This window comes from Sciurus vulgaris (assembly GCF_902686455.1).
Source record: "Sciurus vulgaris genome assembly, chromosome: 3".
NCBI lineage: Eukaryota > Metazoa > Chordata > Mammalia > Rodentia > Sciuridae > Sciurus > Sciurus vulgaris.
Genome location: NC_136463.1, coordinates 155,049,857 through 155,059,293, shown reverse-complemented (window position 1 = coordinate 155,059,293; position 9,437 = coordinate 155,049,857).

Sequence of the window (9,437 nt, the reverse complement as noted above, 5' to 3'; positions counted from 1 at the left end):
CACTGCTTAATCTTTTGACCTTGCATCTCTCATTATAAAGAGATACTGATGAGGGTCATCTCTACTATCCACAGTTCTACTACCATCAGCCCCTGCATCATTTACCCCATTTCCCAAGTCATTCCTACCTTGCAGTATGTCTCGTAGTTACTGGTCACACTGCATAGTTCTTAAGGGGAAAGATTTTCTGCTGTGATTACATTGAACACACAACTTGGTTAGTTTAGTGAGGAAGAATATGTAAACAAGTGAGTTTGCAGCCAGAGTAAAGAGAGAAGAAATATGATGTGGACAATGGATCAGGGAAGTTCATGGTCAAGAAGCCAAAATCAGAGAGGAAGGAGGTCTTTTGGGAAGCAGCAGCTATGATAATAATTCCTTGTAATGTTCAGTGCCAAGTTCAATGAAAAGGCCTACAAGGCCTTCATATCAATTCCAAAGCTAGGCCAGGTGCAATGGCATGTCTATAATTCCAGTGACTCAGGAGGCTTAAGCAGGAGGATTGCAAGTTCAAGATCAGTCTCAGAAACTTAGTATCAAAAATAAAATATAAAAAGGGCCAGGGATGTGGTTCAATGGTAGAGAGCCCCTAGTCTCTAGTACCACTAGGAGGAAAGAAAAATCCATAGTTTCTTTTCCACTCTGACCCACCAACCTAACCTTTCCCTTCTTGCTTTATACAAAACACCTCTGAACCTTTACAATTGCTCTTCTCTCTGCCTGGAATGCTTTCTCTATTTTTTACTTTTCTCATGTCTCACCCCCTCACTTTCTTCAACCTCTGCTCAAATGACATCCCGCTGGAGGTCCTTCTCTGGCCACCCCATCACAGAGCTCCATTCTCTTACTCTGAATTAGTTTTGTTCAAATCATTTATTGCTGTAGAACATTATATATTTATTTATGGGTTTGTCTCTCCCACTAGAATGCAGTCTCCCATGAGTAAAGGCACTTAGTTTATTTTGTTCATTGTTGCATAGAGCTGGCATAGGTCCTTGGTAAATATTTGTGGAATGAATCATGAGTGAAGAGCTCTAGACCTTTGAAGTTCCTAGTTTCTCTACATATGCCAAGAGTCTAGTAACCCTATCCCCCAGAGCAGCAGAGATTGGGTAGGCAAAAGTGGAACAAGTGAAGAGGGCATAAGAACTATGAAGGCTATTTGCAAGTTAATAAGCTAGCCTGTTGCTATTTCATGGATTCTGGCAGTAGACATGAAACTCCTGAGTCAGAGGCAGAGCACTTTATCACTCATGGTGCAGCAAATAGCATGAGCATCAGCATATGTTCATTGGTTCCTCTTGCCCCAAAGTTCCAGCAGGGCAGTGCAATGGACCCGGATGACTCTTGTATCTGAAGTGGGTTGCATTATAAAAGAGGACTCCTGGACCAGGGGCTCAGCAAATGTAGCAAGCAGCAAACAAGTCAATCATCTCTTTGGGTAAGGTTCATCATTGTACAGAACCACTTCCATTTGTACAGAAGAGGAAATGTTCTCAAGGGAGTAGGACATCTGAGTGAAGAAATAAACCCCCAAATGTATATTCCTTTGTGTGTTATATAAGTAAAGAACCCCAGCTTCTACAGTAGATAAACCCTGAAGTTCTAGCAGTTTAATTTAATAAAAGTTTATTTCTCTTGTTCACAGTCCAATATGGGTTGGTGGAAGGGTAGGGGGAGAGAAATGAAGAGAGAAAGAAAGAGGTAAGATAAGAGAGACAGAGGAAAGGGGTGGAAGGAGGCAGTATAAGGAGGAGAAGAGTCTCTGCTCCACATAGTGATTCAGGGACCCAGGCTTTTCCCAACTTGTGGCTCCACCCTTTCCTGTGTCCTTCTCTTTACCCTCTCTATTCAGAGGAGAAGGATGGCAGAGGAGTGAGGATCATGTTTGAGAGGTTTTCATGAACCTAGAAGTGGTATCCACCACTCCTAGTCACATTCCATGGACCAGTGCAGTCACATGACCAGGCCTAACTGCACTGGAGGCTGGAAAATGTACTCTAACCTTGGGTCAGAAGAAGAGAACAAAATCATCTGTGAGCACCAATAGTTGTTGCTACATATGAGGAAACATATGACACAAATGTCAGCTAAGTCAAATTCTTTGAAATTCCTTCAGTATTTACATAGCCCCTATATCATGTTGCATCATATTTGATTATCGATTATCTTAGATTTATGTCTTCTGATTCTATTTTTATATTATAAGCAGCAATCACACTCTTTAATTGCTTTGGTATTTACCATGGTCCAGGCTATAATAGAGGCACTATTAAAAAATTAAAAATTAAAAAAATTAAAAGTTAAAAATCGTGTTAAATGATTTCAATAAAGACCTAAGAGACTAGAATTTGTGAACGTTCACAGTCTGGAAACAATTAAGTTTGGTTTTGTTGCTATGGCACAAATTAATGATTTAGATATATAGAAGGATGTTTCTAATAGTAAAAAAGCAGAAAGCAAGTTAAATATCCATTAAGCATGTATATTGACTTGGGAAAGATGCTAACCATATACTGGTGAGTCACACACACACCAGAAATGAGAAAAGTATTAATAATAATAAGATAATGGAGTATTTCTTCTTCATACCTGAATTTTCCTACAGTGAATCCAGATTACTACTGTAAATTTTTTAACAAGTGAAAGAACCAGAGTGGTTAAAGGTAGAGTTGGGGGTGTGGCTTAATAATAGAGCATTTGCCTAGCAAATGTGAGGCTCTGGGTTCCATGTCCAGCACTGCAAAAATAAGAACAAAAACCACATTACTTGGTAGAGCACTTGCTTAGCATTCATGAAGCTATGGGTTTGATCTATCCTCAGCACCACCAAAAAAATAAATTAATTAAATAACAACAACAATAATAATAATAATAATAATAATAATAAATAGAAGAAGGAGTAAAATGTAAACCAGGAGCTATTCTAATAGTAACACAATTAAATTAGGAAAACATTGCCTCCCTACTTGCCCCCCAGGGTTGTGGATAGAATCCAGGGGTACTCTACCACTGAGCCACATCCCCAGCCCTTTTTGTATTTTATTTAGAGTCAGGGTCTCACCGAGTTGCTTAGGGCTTTGCTAAGTTGCCAAGGCTGGCTTTGAGCTCAAGATCCTCCTCCTTTACCTCCTGAGCTGCTGGGATTACAGGCATGTGCCACCATGCCCAGCTAAAATGACATCTCTTTTGGATTCATTGGGGGATGGTCAAGTCCATGTATATAATGCTAAGAATAAATTGCCTCAGAAGATAAGTGATTAGCTTTCATTTGTATGTTTTTAAATTTTTATTAAAATGGGAATGTCAAAGGGACACAAAGATCAACCTGCCAGAGCTCTAGAAAACCAAAGCTGGAACAATTTGAGTAACAAAATAAATAACATAGTATTGGACTATAACCCAAATTGTAAAATAAGTATATCTGAGTCCATACAGATAGAAATGAGCAAATAATCAAGGAAAGTAAACAATCTGTTAGAAAAACACTAGAGAATTGAGGGACATTCTACAAAATATCTGATCAGACATAATGACTAAATGTAGTGTACCCTGAATGGAATCTGGAACAGAAAAGAACATTAGGGGAAAACTAATAAAATTCAAACAAAGCATTTAGTTAATAGTTTACAGACCAATGTTAGCTTCTTAGTTGTGAAAATGTGCCATAGTACCAAAATATGTTAAAAATGAGGGAAACTGGACAAGGTATATATGAACCGTTATCTTTGCAGCTTTTTCATAAATTTAATATTAATGCAAAATAAAGTTTATTTAAAAAAATTTTTTTCCAGTACTGGAGATCAAACCCAGGACCTCACACATGCAAAGCAAGCCCTCTTCCACTGAGCTCTATCCCCAGCCCCAATTCCTCATAGAGCTGGGCGCTGTGGCACCTGCCTATAATTCCAGTGACTTCAGAGGCTATGGTGGGGAACCACAAGTTCAAGGCCAGCCTCAGCAACTTAGCAAGACCTTGTCTTGAAATAAAAAATTAAAAAGGGCTGGGGATGTATCCCAGTGGCAGAGCACCCCAGTACTGGAAAAATTTTCTCTCATTTCCTATAAGGAATTTTTTTTTCCAGTGTGTGAGGGAATTTTTCCTCCCTTAAAGAGAAAGAGACCACGAGGCTGCAGTGCCCATTAGGGCCTAAAGTTAAGTATCCCTGTATTTTAGAGCATAACAGATTAGCATTTGGTCTAAGAACTCCAGGCTAAGCATTACGAAGAATTTTTTTAAATGTTCACATGAGCAACATAAGGTCCTGTCTGTCCTTGCCTGCGGCTTTATTCATCTGTCCTTGTTTTCTGATAGAAGCTGGGATTTGACATCTAAAAGAACATTTTCCCACTGATTTCTCTTGCTAGCCTGGGGCCTCCCAGAATCAGGGAGGTTGCCTTGCAGTGGAGCTGTGCTCTGTGTTCAGGGAGGGCCAGCGGGAGTGTGATTATGCAGACAGAGCCTTCTGCCTGATTTTCCCTTCCTCTGCTTGGCAGCACAAGCACAAAGTTTTAGAGATAAAAGGCTTCCATTAATACCAAACCAATGAAAGTCAGAGAATTTTTTTACTATGGTTAGGTCATAACTACAACTTCTGTTTTTCTTTCATTCATTCTTTCTTTCTTTCTTCCATCCATCCATTCATTCTTTCTTTCTTTCATTCATTCAATCTTTCTTTCTTTCTTTTTTTTTTTTTTAAGGAGGAAAAGTTTATTTAAATGCTCACAGTTTCAGAGGTCTTAGTCCATAGAAGGCTGGCTCCATTCCTTGGGGTTCGAGGTGAGGCAGAGCATCATGGCAGAAGAGCATGGCAGAGGAAGCAGCTCACATCATCAGGAAGCAAAGAGACTCCACTCTCCAGATACAAAATATATACCCAGAGCCACACCCCAGTTCCCACCTCCTCCAGCCACACCCTACCACTTCAATTAATCCCATCAGGGATTAATTCCCTGATGGGGTTAAGACTCTCACAACCCAATCATTTCTCCTCTGAATCTTCCTGCACTGTCTCACATGTGAGCTTTGGGGGACACCTCACATCCAAACCATAACACCTGTTTTAAAAAAAAAAAGGCACATAACCATTGCTTCCATGGTCCTAGATTCCTTACTTTTGCTCTTGAAAATCTCATCCAGTCCATCCAGTTTCTGTCTGGTGCTGCAAGGGTTTTCCAAACAGGATAAAAAGGTAACAAGACAGCTGTGGTGTTGCATGTCTGTAATCCCAGTGACTCGGGAGGCTGAGGCAGGAGGATCACAAGTTAGAGGTCAGCTTTAGAAACTTAGAGAGAACTTGACTAGTTGGTCTTGACCATCATTTCCAGTTCTTTGCTCTTCATGTTACATATGTATAGGTGACTGGTACCAGAGTTTTCCATCACAGGTCCTGGAGGAGATGATAGCTGTCCAAATCTTCCAGGGGACTTGCCTGTGGAGAGGTATCTAGCACCACTTCAGGGAAATTCTGTCACTTGGAAACTCAGGTAAGGTGAGTGAGTGAGCTAAACTTCCTCTTTCCCTCTCCAGGGCAACTTCTGCAATCAGTTGTTGGGGACCAGGTAGTCAGTCATGCTGACAATGAGCTTCAAGCCTCCAGCAGTCATCACAGGATGGGATTTGCCCCACCCAAAGATCAGAGCTCTGGCTTCCAGGATTATCAAAGATGGCCGCTCTGGCTTCCAAATGTGTTGGCAAATGGGGAGCTGCAACTTGGGGTGTGGACGTGGTCAGCGGGAGGTCCTGGAGGTGGAGTGTGGCTGGTCTGGTTGTGGGATCCTGGAGGCAGGGAGCAGTCAGTCCGTCTGGGGGTCCTGGGGTCCTGGAGACGGGGCTCAGTCAGTCCGGCCAGGGGTCCTACTGGGCCTGGCTGTTGTCTCAAAATGGCGGCAGCCACGTGTAACCAAACCTGCAGGTACTGTGACAGTGAACTTCCAGGCAACAGCAGGCAGCTGGTGCTCCACTGGCAGTCTGCATTCGGTCTGCTGGCTGCTGTCGGATGATCAGCAGGTGAACCTTGGGTGGTGGGTGATGGATAGGTGAAAGGCAGGTGATGGACAGGCAAGAGGCAGGAAAATGGCGGATGATAGGCACCAGTCAGTGAGCAATCTGCACTCAAAAAGTAGTCAATATGCTGGCAGACTGCACGTGATCACAGTGGACAAATGGGGTAAACAGCAGGGGATCAATAAGCTGCAAAAACTGCCTCACCGAGAAACAGATATCCTCTGCTTGAAACACGAGTTATGGAGCGACAAGGAACGCAGCCTCTCTCTAGTCCACCATCTTGGATCTCCTCATTCAATCTTTCTTTGTTCATTTTTTTTTTTTTTTTCCCAAACATGTTTATGAATCAAAATCAGGATTTTGACACTCGGGCAATTTTCCAGCATCTAGGAGTGCAGCAAAAAACCAGATGCAGTTTTGTTTCTAAGATGAATAGGGGCCAATGTCTTGAACTCTGGCAGCTTCTTTTCCAGTTTCCAAGGTCATTGTCCTGTACGTCCTGGGTATTTACTTTCTCCACTCCTCATTCAGAATGTTGTCTCTACTGCACGTCAGGGACCCCCCCACTCCTGTACCCACTGGACCTCATCATCACTGGTCCACTTCCTTTGCTAATGTGCTCTCTGGTCACAGCCTCCTTCCTCCTTTGTTCATTTATTCATCGGGAAGCTATTGAGTACATCTTGTGAGGGTGGGTGTGTGCGGGCGTACAATACCGAAAATTGAACCCACATGTTAGGCAAGTACTCTATTACAGAACTGGGCACCCAGCCTGAGCACATCCTCTTATACCCAGTTAGGTGCAAGAGATAGGGGGATGCCCAAGATGAAACTGATCCCATTTCAGAGATTTACAGTCTATTAGAGGAGATAGAAATGGATGAGTGAATAAATAACTGGATAATGAAAAGTTTGGGGTTGGAGAATGAGTTAACATCACCTCCTTTGAGGAGGTGATACAGGAAAAGGAAACTGAATGACAAGGAATCAACCTTATGAATTGGAGGAGGAGGAGTCATGGGTCCATTACCAATAAGGATCTGTTCTAAGAAATGAATCATTCAGTCAGGTGACATGGCGCATGCCTGTAATCCCAGCTACTCAGGAGGCTGAAGCAGGAGGATTGTAAGTTTGAGGCCAACCTTGGCAATTTAGGGAGATCTTGTTTCAGAGTAAAAAGAAAAATAATAATAAAAGGGCTAAAGTTGTAACTCAGTGGTATAGCGCCCCGGGTTCAATTCCCAGTACTGAATAAATAAATGAAATAAAATATATGAGTCATTCAGCAATTTTATCACTGCACAAATATCACAAATCTGAATTGCATAGCATACTATAGACTTAGGCTACATGACATAGCTTATTGTTCCCAGACTGCAAATCTGTACATCAGGTTACTTTAACAAAGACTATAGATAAGTTTAACACTGTGGCAAATATTTGTGTATCTATGTCTAAGCATAGAAGAGGTCCAGCAGACACTGTGCAGTGGCACACACCTCTAAACCCAGTGACTCGGGAGACTGAGGCAGGAGGATGGCAAGTTCAAAGCCAGCCTGGGCAATTTAGTGAGACCCTGTCTCGAAATAAAAAATAAAAAGGACTGGAGATATAGCTAGGTAGTAGAGTACCCCTGAGTTTGATCCTCAGTACTGCAAAAGAAGCAAAAGAAAAAGAAAGATTTTTATAATTTTGACAATTGAAATGTAATTTAATTGCATTTTACGAATGTAATTTAATTACATTTTATGAATGTAATTTAATTACATTTGACAATTAAATCTGAGGAAATGTCCTTGTTTTTAGGAAGTTCATGAAGCATATTTAGGAGTAAAGGGACATAATTGTCTGCAACTCACTCTCAAATGGAGAAGAAAAAATTGTATACAAAATCCGTGTGTGTGTATGTGTGTGTGTGTGTGAGAGAGAGAGAGAGAGAGAGAAAGAGAAAGAGAGAGAGAGAGAGAATGAAAAAGACAAAAAAAGAAAAAAAAGAAACCCACAAAAACTCGATCAAATAAATGAGGATAAAGCGTAAGCAATTAGTGAATTGCTCTTCCAAAGCAATTCACCTCTTCCAAATACCTCTTCCAAAGAAAATACCTCTTCCAAAGAAAAGTCATTGACTGTGATAGTCCCCTACTTAAAACTCTGTGATGGCTTCCCATGATGGTTAAGTGAAGACTCCTCAAGAAGACCTAAGCGTTCCTGTGATATGGATCCTGCTTCATCTGGCTTCATTTCCTTTCATTCTGTTCTTATATATTGAATAAATATTTTTACTACTGGGGATTGAATCCAAGGCATGCACTGCTACTGAGCTACATCCCACCCTTTCTTATTTTTTATTTTGAGACAGAGTCTCTCTAAATTGCCCACACTAACCTTGAACTTGTCATCCTCCTGCCTCAGCCTCAGCCTCCCAAGTAGCTAGGGTTATAGGCATCACCCCTGCTTTTCATTTTCTTTTCTTTCTTTCTTTTTTTTTTCTTTCCTTTTGTTCTGGGGATTGAACTCAGGAGCACTTTACCACTGAGTAATATCTCCAGCCCTTTTATTTTTCATTTTGAGACAGTCACTGGTTACAGGCAAGCACCACTATAGCCAGTTCAAAATCAGGAAATCTGACATTGAAACAGTGCTACTATCTAATCTGCAGGTCATATTCAAATTTCAGTACTCTCATCAACATTCCTTATGACTACTTGTGTCCTAGTCCCAGATCCTATTCAGGACAAGACATCGTATTTAGTTGTTAGGTCTTTTTCATCACCTTAACTTAGAGAGCTCCTGTCTTTCTTTGTCTTTTCTTGACATTTTTCAAGAATGTAGTCATTTTGTAGAATGTTCTTCCATTTGGGTATGGCTAATGTTTCCTCATGATTCTATTCAGATTATGCATTTTTATCAGCATATCTGCAGAGGTGATGGGTTCTTCTCAGTGAATCATCAGGAAGTACCTAATATTGATGGGTATCATGGATTTACACTTAAAAAGATAATATGAACTTGAATGGAGAGTGGGTTACAGGGTGATGTAACCCTGTAAGTAATGAAGAAGGAAGAAGTCATTTTAGTGGACCAAGAAAGAGATGAATGTAGTTTACCACAGGTAATGGAAATGGTTAAAGGTGGACAGATATGTGTATATTTAGAGCAGAATTGCGGAAGTATCTGTACTCCCCTAGTTCGCCTAGGGGCCCATGGACCCCTCTGTCTCTTCTCTTTTGCTTTTCTTGTTTTTAGTCCCCAACCCCAACTTACATTCCTTAGGCCCTGACTTCCCCCATCTCTTACCAAAATCCTGTACTCCTCTGCCCCTTTTCTCTTCAGTGCCCCTGCCTGGAACACTCCTGGCCTGGAGGACTCCACTTTGCTTTCTAGGTCGCCACGCTTGGGCTGTTAAATGTGGCACACCCAGGCAGGCCTG